The 12,146-nt window shown below is 39.3% G+C and overlaps 1 protein-coding gene across 9 annotated transcripts in view; it reads right to left on the bottom strand.

Annotated features, from left to right (window-relative positions):
* Positions 1-6,589, bottom strand: part of RAB3IP (RAB3A interacting protein) — a 29,849-nt gene extending 23,260 nt beyond the window's left edge. For 2 of the 9 annotated variants that reach the window (XR_015796414.1, XR_003084179.2), the window contains exon 1: positions 6,349-6,588. The gene's annotated coding sequence lies outside the window, so the exon portion shown is untranslated. Of the gene's footprint in view, positions 1-2,305; positions 2,369-6,348 lie in introns of those variants that run through there. The other 7 variants (XM_025163516.2, XM_007423387.3, XR_015796413.1 and 4 more) reach the window with 6 other exon arrangements.
* Between the last annotated feature and the right edge of the window lie 5,557 nt (positions 6,590-12,146).

Here is a 12,146-nt window from a genome sequence, read left to right as displayed (position 1 = left end):
TTTGGGGTAGATTAAAAAGTAAAGTTTCCCTCAAATGAAGGTTAACTCCTGGTGATTACATAGGCAGATGCATGTTGTTTTCTTGGCAACAGTATGGAAATGGTATGTCACTGCCTTCTTCTGAAATATGCAAGACAAAAGTGTTAACATATGAACAATTAATTTCAAGCATACTCTACAGAAGGTAAACACATAAGTGTCTCCAAAGATCTATTTGATTTAAGACTATTTACATAATTCAAAATTAAGGTATCTTGAAAAACTATACTATACAACCATCCATATGTATGGATATGAGAGTATTTATTTTATTTGTAAGATAAACACTTAATTTTTTATAGAAAAGATGAGTCTTTTCTATAAATAATAACATTTATCAAGCTCTTAGACCAGAATGCAATCAGCTACAGCAATAAAAAATGTATAAAAACAGCCTGAATGAAACTTAAGCCCCACTTATTCATCTCAGTCATAACAAAGATATAGTATTCCAACAGGATCTCAGGCTGACTAGCAGAATTTTGCAATATTATATGTCACTTTGGAAACTCTTGTCCACCACTAAATATATACAATTCATTAGGGTGACCTGGTTACTTTTTTTTTTTTTTTTTTTACGTAAAGACTCAATTAACCTTGCCTGAACACCAGAACAAAACTTATACCATAAGAGAGTATGTCCAATATGTCAGCCTCCTCTGCTTCACATTGGCTTAACCTTTGGGAGCTAGAGAGCTATTATATCTGTTCTCTAAATTGCTGAGAGGAAGGCACTGAAACAGACTCTGGTGAATGCCCAGTGATATTTAGAATAAATAAATGTGCAGAGATAGTCTGCAAGGGAGAGTCTGAAGAAATCTTAAGGACCAATAAATGCTTGTAGTTTGACAGAGGTCATTTCAAACATTTACATCCTCAGTTCACTGCTTCATAACCTCCTTAATTTTTTAAAGACCAGAAAGTAACAAAAGTTCAGGGGAAAGGCCATAGGACAGCTATTTTCTTATGATGTTTTTCCAACAAGTAGATCTATCCCTATTAGATATCATTAATGGAAGCAACCCAGTTGGAATCTGGTTAAACTTCAGCAAAGCAAACAGAATTACAGTACTCGCCAGATTTTAGCTTCTGTTGTTAAAAGACCAGCATCTAGTTTCAGAGCCACATTCCTGACACATCTAGGTATCAAGGGAAAAAAATATTTAAAATCCTGACTGCACTTTTTTACAAGGGCCAAAGGCATGAAAAGGGTGCAATGCCTCCCCCTTCCCCACAGAAATTTGTAACTTTTTGTGGCAGATACCAGTGGTGGGAATTTTAAATTTAAAATCTTAAAATCACTGCTGCACTCTTGGACTATGACAAAGGCACAGTAGTTAACTTGAGCTATTTTCTTTCTATAGGATTGGAAAACCACTCCTAGATTTAAGGCATTTCGCTTGTTCTATGGCCTGATTATTTTAACACCCCCTGTGAAATTTGACTGGCTGTTGGAGAAGACCATCCCTTTTGTTTTTTGATGATTTATTACCAGCTACTTTTCCTTGTAGTGTTGGGTAAGGGAAATCTTTTGCAATAATCACAAGCAAAGAGCCCGAAAGACAACCTTTCCAGAAGCTTTTAAAACCATTAATACAAAAAGAATGATTACCTTAAAAAGATTAAACATTACATTTGAACATTTAAAAATTAAATTTCTCCTGGGGATGATTTCTGGCAGAAAGACAGAATATAAATCCAATAAATAAGAAAAAGAAAAATGTTACATTGTAGAACCAGCACAGGAGTATCTTTGAAAACTGTAACATTCAACTGATAAGAAAAGACAAATTCAAGTTAAGTCTAAGTATTTCTCAAATGTATGTATTTCAAAGTATTGACTATCATTTTAAAGAGGGGAATGATATGAGCTGTAGCCACCACCACTGGGAGAATTCCAAGTCAGGTTCTTCTAAAGCCAAATTTCCTCGTAAAAAGTCAATGTAATAGCATTACTAATTTTGAAGGGTACAGTTTATTTATTTATTTGCAATTTTAATAATATTTAAAGGATATTGCCAACCATTAGAAAATAAATATTATTTGCTAAAAACTAAGGGGTTTTTTTCTTTGAATAAATTATTTTCCCTTCAGTTATTTTGTATTTGTTAACAAATATCCCTGTATTTTTTTCCTGCCCCAAGAAAGCCCTACATTTTCGAACAGACACCAAACTTAGACTAAGTCCAAGCTAAGAAAAAAGAGTAAAGATTACATATAGATTTGAATGTGCATCAAGAAAACAAAAAAAAACATAGTTACTTACACAGTGTTACCAACAAAAGTTGTCCTTCAGGGACTAAAGCTGGAGATAATGTTGACTCTACTTAGTGAGTTTAACATCTACTACCTCTTTTAATAAAGATTAATTTCAGACTAAAAATAGTAAATATTTGTCATATACAGCAATGATTAAACTACCAATCTCCTAATCATCAGCTGAGTACAAAGTACAAAGGACAACCAAAAAAAATTCTATTACCTCTAAATGTCTTACCTTTCTTAACACATAGTAATTCTTCAACTTCATTAACAAAACAATTCCTTAGTTCATCAGTACATCTGTTAAGAATAGCTCCTGCAACCAAACAGGAGCCTATGTAATCAAAAGAACACAACAATGACGAATGAAGGCCAATGAAATGTAACAGCTGATCATAAATATTTAATATACCAGGGCTAAGGATTATCTTCTTTTAAAAGCTGAGAATAATTTGAGCAAAATAAATGACCATATATGTGTCCAAGAGAGCCAGTTTGGTGTAGTGGTTAAGGCACAAGGCTAGGAACTGCGAGTCAGTATGTTCTAGGTCTGCCTTAGGCATGAAACCAGCTGGGTGACCTTGGCCAGTCACTCTCTCTTAGTCCCAAGGAGAAGGCATGAGTAAACCACTTCTGAAAATATTGCTAAAAAAACTTCAGGGACTAGCCCTGGCAGTCACCAGGAGTCAAGACTGATTTGAAGGCACAAAAAAGTGCCCATAAAAATTATGCAATCAGCAATCATTACATAGAATAGAATCTAAGGAAAGGAGGAACACAGGCAAAGATAACATCGGAGTCTACTCCAGCTGAACTTCTTCCACCATTACCAGCTTATCAGGTCATCTGCAACTAGTTGCCTGATTGGTTTTATTACAGCCACAGACCAAGATACAAGACAGCAATACTGAACAGCACCAATGATTTATAATAAAATGTATAATAAAAGATACTATGAGTAGGAAACGTTAACATTAGCACAACCATATTCTCCTCTGACAAGGGTAGTCTGAGAAAGCAGGAAAATGCAATAACCTGAAATAAGGTGTTGGTCATCCCAAAGATAATATAAAATTCTTCAAGTTGTCCAGAAATATTCCTAATCAAAGGCAATACTTTGTTACACCTGTATAAGAATAAAGTACAGTAAAGGGGGGCATGGAGCAACATTTCAATGACCACTGAAACACAAGTGTAAGTTCTAGCACTGTGGAGGATATTCCTGAACCTGCCTTCCAATACCACTGAAAGAATATTAAACTGAGTAATAACACTTTGCAATATGGGGGAAGACTGAATAGCCAAAGTACTTTTAGATTTGGAAGCACTGTTGCCTAATACTATACTTACAAAATATCCAATAATTTGCAGGGCAGATTCCAAGATCTGTCTGGTTATTAACCACACCAGAGACTAGTGCAATCTTTGCTTGACTTTAGTTCAATTCATTTCATAATAGGAGGGAAGACCTCACTGAAGCATTTTCTCTTCAATTTCACCCTTGCATCTGGATGTCAAATTAGTAGGAAATATTAAGGGACTTGGGCCCTGAGGAAAGGAGGTCGTATTCAGCCATAAATTGTAGATATTAATTCATGTTCTGGTTTCTAAACTCATTATTTTATGAAGAGCCAGACTGGGGACTCAGAGGGTCATCTGAAACAATTACCTCAAAAATATTCACTGGATTGTGAAGATTTTATGTATGTCTATAACTGTGATTTCATGAATGTATTTTAATATTAATTACAAACTGTCCTGAAGGGATAATATTCTTAAAAACTGAAATATTAACTGTAGGAAATAAATACACAATATTTCATAGCAGAGGCTTGCACCACTTGTGGGGGGGGGGAGCAAAGTCCCGAACTGGACTTTAAGTAACATGTCAGGGGCTACATTCATAAAAATAATAGATGGTTAGGATAAAAGCTGCCTTTGATTTACATTTAAATTAAAGTCAAATAATATGAATACTTTTCAGTAATGCACCAAATAACATCTCCCATCTGCCATTTTACAATTTGCATTTGGCAATACTTTTGGAAGCCACTGGGATACATAGGAAACACTTTCTGGAAACACTTGCAGTCTGGTTGCTCAGCTTTGCTAAACAGTGTACATCACTGTGATATTCACTGAAACATTTCAGAATAACCTCAAAAACAATTAAAAGTAATCCAATTTATATATTGCCAAGAACCTTTTTCTTGTACCTAGTCAAAATAGTTTCTATTGAAAAGAAAAATCTAGTTCCACCAGAATTCTCCTGCACAACTATTCTCCCCTTAAACAGAGCTAGGCATCAACTGCAAATTACACACACAGACTAATTATTTATTAAAAACATAATGAGTAGGATGAATTATTTATCCCACTTTATTCTCAAGGTAATGTTAACCTAAGCGTATAAGAATTCTGCAACTCTAGAAAAACAGACTAAAAATAATGGTTCATGGACACATACAATGTACATGAAACATCAAGTGAAAGATGTAAAAGGACATATGATTTTATTTAACTTTTGTCTACCAATCCCTTTTATATATAATACATTAAGCTCAGGTAGTAATACATTATTAATTTTTCCATTATTTATCAGATGTAATTTTTCAAGACTATGCACAACTTCAAACATTTTTTAAAATAATCCAAAATCTATTAATTTCAACAAAGAAATAAACACTATTTTTAAAAATAAATCCTGCTTGATATACAAAATTTGTATCAAACAACACTTCATTCAGGACTTTCAATGTGACTCTTGGAAGAACATGTACTCTGGTATTCCCTCAACCAATTTAACCTCAGTGGTATAATGCTATTATTACTTTAAATCTGCAGTATTTACAGTACTGGTAATCACCAGTTAAAAAATATTAACCTATTATCAGAAATCGATCAAATCCAGACAAATTATTCTGGCCACTACAACGAACACTCTGTCTTTCATACATAATAAAAGTTATGTAGGAAAGATAGCATTATATTAGTTTGCAGATTCAGGGAGGCAAAGAACACAAGTTACAGATATTGGGGAAAGATGAGTGATTCTGCAAGGCTAGACAAAATTGTTGTTGCTATAGAGCACAAGGTATTACTCTGCACATTTTCAGGCATCAAGGTTATCCCAGTGCTCACTTTCTGACAAACAAAATAAAGATTTCCAGAATGGCTGTCTTAGCCTCTCGGGGGAAAAACAAGAGCGCTGCAGCATCATGGAAAACAATCAGTTTTATCAGCATCCACTTCACATGAATGATGAAAACTATCAGTTCAAACGTGCAGCTTCTGGGCCTGAGATGGTTAACTGTGAATATAGGGAACCTGAGAAGTAGCCTGGACTGGTGAGTGCAAAGCAGCAGATTGCTGATGACTTTGAAAATAAGAAAGCGCAATGGATGCTGGACGCTCAGGCCCCAACAGGAGATTCTGAATGCTGATTGCACGGTGAGATACTGGGGTATCTTCCAAGCCAGAAATACCAATATACATATATCCGTGTGTTTATATCCTATGTTTATCACACTGTTCCCTTCTCCCATACGAATTAAAAGCACCATGTGGCTGTTGAAGACACTTCATAATGATCTCTGGTGTTAGTCCACCTACAAAACTGGACATAATTTGAAGTGTGTGCGTGTATTTGTGCAAGGAATCATTCCCGGCCGCAGGTGAGCAAAGGGACTCAAACCTAGGCGTTCAAGTGACCTTGCACACGCGCTCGCCCAGAACGGCGTCTGAAACACCTGAGTAAGGAGAAATAAAAACTGTGATTGCTGAGAGAATGGGAAAAGAAACGCGGTCCTATTAAGCACAGGCGATGACGGCACAGGAGCGACGCAAAAGGCGTAAGTCCATCTTTCTGCAACCTGGTGCCCTCCAATTTGTCGGACTACAACTCCCAGAATCCCCAGCCACGCTAACCAGAGGTAATGGGAGTTGCAATCCAATGCCTCTGGACCGCACGACTTCTCCGGCGCTGCAGCTTTCGAGTGGCTCCAAAAGGAAGAGGAGGAGGAGAAAGAAGCTAGCAGCAAGACTTACCTGGCGGGGGCAGCGAGACCGCTCTTCCCAACCGCAGACGACGAGCCAACCACGGCTCCCACTTCTTTCCTCGCTCCGGCTGCGAGTTCCCGAACCTTAACACCAGCGGCGGAGGCACAACGGGGCGCGGCTGCGCATGCGTTTAAAAGCACAACAACCTCGATCAGGGCGGAACCAGAGTCCGCCTATGTCAGGTAGGACTTCGGGGGCGGGGCGGAGAGCTACGCGGCTCCCCCTAGAGGATGCGTCTCGCGACCTCACGCTCGGCCGCTGGAGTGGAAGTGGAAGTCGGCCGATTGCTTCGTCAAAGCCGCTGTTTCGCGGGGAAGCGAGGGCGGGCGAGGGCGGGCGTTAGAGGCTGATCCCTCTGGGGCCAAGAATATACTGCTGGCCAGCTGTAAATTGGCCCTCGCTTGGACTCATCCTGTGCAGCGTTTTCTATGAGAGAGAGAAGCGAAATGAGGACATCTACAAACTGTATTCTCATCATTTTAGCCACATGACCTGCTTCCATGGTAGCTGTTTAAAGCAGCTGAAGTGGCCCGTGCGAGGCTTCCTCCTACCCCCGAAAAAATGCTCTGTAGTCCGGTTTCTGATTCAGGAGGACAGAAATCGCCTGAGGCTGAGCAGGATTTCTTTCCCGGAAAAGTGTAGCTTGACTTAACACTCTCAAGACCATTTCCACTTATAAAGCTTTTCTCATGGCTGAGTAAATGATGGACAATCTCCTGGCCTTTGCCAGAAAAGTACATTTGTATAAGCTGTGACCTAGGGTATCCACTGGGTAGTGTGGTAAAAATCCTCAAAATGGCAGCCACAATGGTGCAATCAAAGCTCCACCTGTGTTTTATGCATGACATGCATAAAAAAATAGACCTGGCTGCCATCTTTATTCTTTTGACCACACCCTGTGGACACCCCTAAGTGAAGTCCTATGATGCCTCGGACGTGGCAAGGCCAGTGAATGGGGCGGTCCCTACAGTTTTAATGGGGGCCAAGTTAGTGAAAATGATTAGTGGGTCCTTTGGCTTCCTTTCCCTTCCCAGCAAGCATCACCTGCTGGCTGGAAGAACAATCACCAAACATTCTCCATAAAGTGTGGTGGGGCAAGGTTGGCCCTGACACCCAGTTGGGCTTGTGCTGCAGGGAAAACTGGACACCTGGTTTCCACAGAGGCATCTGCTCACCAAATGCCAGACTGGCCTTTTGGATACATACTGCTTCTACTTCTACATACTGCTGACCCTGAAATCAGAATTGAACTCCTTGGCTCATTGCAAGGACTGCCACTAACTTTCAGGAAGCCACAGGCTAACTAGAGATGTTCCATTACAAGTTCACACCCCATCAGTGCAAATAACTACTGAATTCCATTGGTATATGTCTGTGCTCCAGCTCAACTAAAAGGAGAGGCATGCTGGGAGAAGCAGGAGGGAGCCTGCTTCTTTGGAAACCCTCCTCCATGCCTATGACCTGTCAGCTGGGTTATTTTAGGGCATGGGTCTAGCACACTTTCAAAGAAGCACTAAACCAATGTATATGAGGGGCCTGTTGGAGGTCTGACCAGCACTTTCCAGTCAAGCATTATGTGAACAGGTGCTTCTGCAGAAACCAGGTGTCTGGTCGCTCCTATAGCTCAAGCTGAAATGGCCATGGAGGGCAGTTCTCAGTGACTGGAAGGGAGGGGTCATGCCCAAAGGATCCTGAAAATAGCCAATAGGAGCTGGGCAGATCCCAGTCTCTGACTGGGTCATCAACCACATCATTGAGAAATTATTCTGATTGTGGCCAGGTCCAGAATTGGGTCAGGAGAATATGGAAAATTATTTTTAAACTGAAACAGCTAAAAATAACTCTAAGCTGCCTCTGCAACAGAAAGGCAACCTCTTGAGGACATGTCATTTAAAAACTGTTCACAGAGCAACTTCATGCCATAGTTAAAGGGATATGAGCCCATTATGTCATACAACCATTGAAGTACTAGTATATCAGTGAAGACAGGCTTTCCTTTGTCACAACAATAGATGAGTGTGATGAGCATAATACATAATAAATCACTAGGGAGAAAATGGCCTCCCCAAGTGCCATATTTCAAGCCCCTGTTTTCCACATTGGTTGTGCTGACTGGGAATTCTGGGAGTTGTGGGCTAACAGTTCCATTATCACTTGTAGCACCCTAATCCTTGAAGAAGGCTTTTACTCCTGCCATTAATTTCCAGGCTATTTTTCCCTCCAGTGAGAGATGCCTAAAGTAATTACACATGCAAGCATTCCACAGGAGAGCTATAGATTCCCCTTCTCTGAGATAAAAGAGGAACAAATCAAGTAAAAATCCTTATTTCTTCAGAAACAGTTCTATTAAATGTAGTAGTACTTTCTCTCCTGGCAAGTGGGCTTTAAAATTGACATCAAATGTCTGAAGGATATTTCATGTAATGCACTGTACAGATTATTTCAGTTGCACCATTTTGAAATATGGTTCATCAGGTTCTCTAATATAGCAAGCAGCAGAACACATCCTTTGCATGTAAAAAACCTCAGCTTCAACATCTTCACATAAGTTTGGAAACTTGTCTGAAATCCTGAGAATTATGGCCAATCAGGATCAACAATACTGCATTAGACAACTCAGTTATCTCGCTCAAGAAATACTGTACAGCTTCCTGGATGAGTTCACATCATGTATTCAATCCTAAACCTGGATTACCGGAACACAACAGCTGTGTTCACATAAGATCCTAATCAAATAAGTCTTTTAATGGCTTAAATTGGTGATTTAATTCACTTAGAATGCTAGGACAATGACTTGGTTTCCCACAACATACTGAACTACTGAGCCCATTTTAGCCTATTTTAGCAAATTGTGTGAACCTAGTCACTATGTTTCTATCCTATACACACACATTTGTGAGTAAATCCCACAAATTGTCACATTATTATTTTACATAGATACCTGCCATGATTGGGCTCTAATAGAATTTGCAGCATCTTGATTAGATAGCAGAGGTTATGCTTGCATAACAAGTTTATTCTTTAACAACATAACAAGTAAATTCTGTTGAAGAAATGGCTTCTTCAACAGAATTTACTAGGTTTGCACCACACAGTGGATCATCAAGTAACAAAACAGTCTTCTTTCCCACAACACACTAGGATAAAATATGGCTAATTTATGGTCCTTTCCTAATGCCTGGAGGCTGTGGGGGATTGAATGGAAAACAGGTTTTGGCTCAACCCTGGTAAGACTAAGTGGCTATGGGTTTTAAGACACTCCAGTTCTGAAGATTTTCCATCTTTAACTCTGCCTAAGGGTTTTCTGTGCTAATACTGCTGGTTGCCAACCAGCAAGATAGTAAGCTGGATGCTTGCCACAGCCCAGAGATGGGTAAACTCATCAGAAGATGAATCCAGCAGAGCCGTAACAGAGGGTGCATTCCCCCAATCAGAGGTGGTAAACAATTGGGGGGTCTATCTGGATTGATGGCCCCTGCTCAAACAGCAAGTGGCAGCTGTAGCTAGAGTGACCTTTCCATGGATTTGTCTTATGCCCCAGCTACACCCTTTCTTGGACCAGGATGCCATGCTTACAGTGACTCATGCCTTAGTCATCTCCTGTTTGGATTACTGTAATCCACTCTACATGGGGCTGCCTTTGAAGAGCATTCAGAAGCTGCAGCTGGTCCAGAATGCAGTGATGCGGGCAGTTTTTTGCATTTCTCACTTCACTCATATAACATCACTGCTCCACAAACTGAAAGGAATGACTTCCAGTAGGCTTCCAGGTGCAATTCAAGCTGCTAGTTATTACCTATAAAGCCCTACATGGCAAAGGGCCAGACTATTTGTAGGATTGCTTGTCTCCCATTGTTTCTGCTCAGCCCACCAGATCTAGAAGGGAAGGAAAGTTCCAGGTCTCTTTCATCAAACAGCATCATCTGGTTGAATCCAGGAGTTGTGCCTTCTCTGTGGCAATGCCTGCCCTGTGGAACAGCATCCTTCTGGAAATCTGAATAATCCCAACCCTGTTAGCATTTTGTAAGGCAATGAAGACATAGCTGTTCCCCAGCTTTTGGGCCAGGAGGTTAAGTGAACTCTGCTGGTTAATGCTGTTTTTATACATTGGGATTTCTGTTTGGCCTTGGACGTTGTGATTTAGATGGTTAAGTGTTATTTTAAACTTGTACTCCAGGGTCACTGCTGTGAGATGGGCGGCCATATAAATAAGATAAATCAATAAACAATTCTGATAGATTCTATCAATTCCTGTAGCATTCTGACTTGGTAATGACCAGAGTTCTGATCTAGCTGATCAAGTATTATCTTTTAATACTAGAAGGTCTTGTAAATAGGAAATATCTTCTAAGGCAGTGGTTCTTAAACTAGGGTAATTACCCCCAAGCAATCTGGGGTAACGGAGCAATTTGTAATTCCTTGCTTGTGAGTCAAGGATTAGGTTTGGGAGTGCTGCTGCCAAAATGCTTGGTGAAAGAACAGAATCTGGTTTTTTGTAGGGGTAATGACATTATTTGAGACCAGGAAAAGAGGTAACTGGTTTAACAGTTTAAAACAGGTAATTGGTTTAACAACCACTGTTCTAAGGTATCTTGGATGTTGATATTTCCACTGTACAGAATTTCATTATCCTTTACTCCTTTATCTTTGTTTGTTGTTCTTTGAACAAGTTACTATCTGTTCATTGGTATCCTTTAGTATACCAATTTGAGGTTGGAATCTCCTTCTGAGTTCAGGGATCTTTAGGGAAATTTTCATTCTTTTTTCATGGCTTTTCTATCTTTGATATCTTTACAAATGTCATTGTAATACTGCTTCTTGTTTTTTCTAATAGCTTTCTGAATTTTTTAAGTTTGTTCCTGAGATATTTGTCTTTCCTGGCTTTGGCTTCTCTTTTCTTCATGGCAATTTCCACTGTTTGTTCTAACATTCAGTTTGTTTTATTCTGTTCCTTGGTCCTTGGTAGTCTCTTTTCATATTTGGCCTTGACAACTTGTTTGATTTTATTCCATAGTCCTCTGGTTCCATATCAATGAAGTTCAGGACTTCAAAGCAGTTCCTGGCATTCTTCTTGCAAAACGGTGGGAATGTGCTTAGGATCATATTGTAGAAACTGATTGGCTTTGTTCTTCTGCTTTAGCAGAACTTGCACATGAGCATTTTGTGATCTGTTCCACAGTCAGCCCTGTGCTGTTATAACTGAGCTCTTCCACCTCTTTGTACCAATAACATAGTCAATTTGATTTCTGTGTATTCTATCTGGCAATGTCCATGCATATTGGTGCCGTTTGGTTGTTTGAAAAACGTGTTGACAATGAAGAAATCATTAAGTTAGTAGAAATGGGTAAATTACTTTCCTGTTTTATTTCTGTTTCCTAGCCCATACAGTCCAACTCCATTTTCCTCAGCTGTTTACTATTTCCAACTTTGCCAACTTTCCAAATGGCAAATCTGAATGATCTGCTAGATTAATAGATGGTGTTGACTGATCTATTGACCAATATTAGAAAATTTGTCCTCTCCCCTAGATAAAATATATGTCGTCCTGCCTCTCCATCCATTGCCTTAGTAACACTAATAAAACTTGGTTGAATTTACAGCCACTTTTATCATTTGTTACCCAAATGATATTTGTTCTACAGTAACTTCTCATCATAAATTATTCTACATTAGAAGTTCTAAGCTATGTCTTTTTGCCAGTTATCCCATTGCCAGATCCTCCACAGAGCTCCATCTTTGCTATCCTGTAAGGTATGAGAAAATGAATAACACAGTTTCTAACTTTC

The sequence above is a fragment of the Python bivittatus genome, unplaced genomic scaffold (genome assembly GCF_059951505.1).
Source record: "Python bivittatus isolate LINGU-HERP-01145 unplaced genomic scaffold, Pbiv_v1 ctg000330_np1212, whole genome shotgun sequence".
NCBI classification, from domain to species: Eukaryota; Metazoa; Chordata; class Lepidosauria; order Squamata; family Pythonidae; genus Python; species Python bivittatus.
This window is presented reverse-complemented; position numbering and strand designations above follow the sequence as displayed.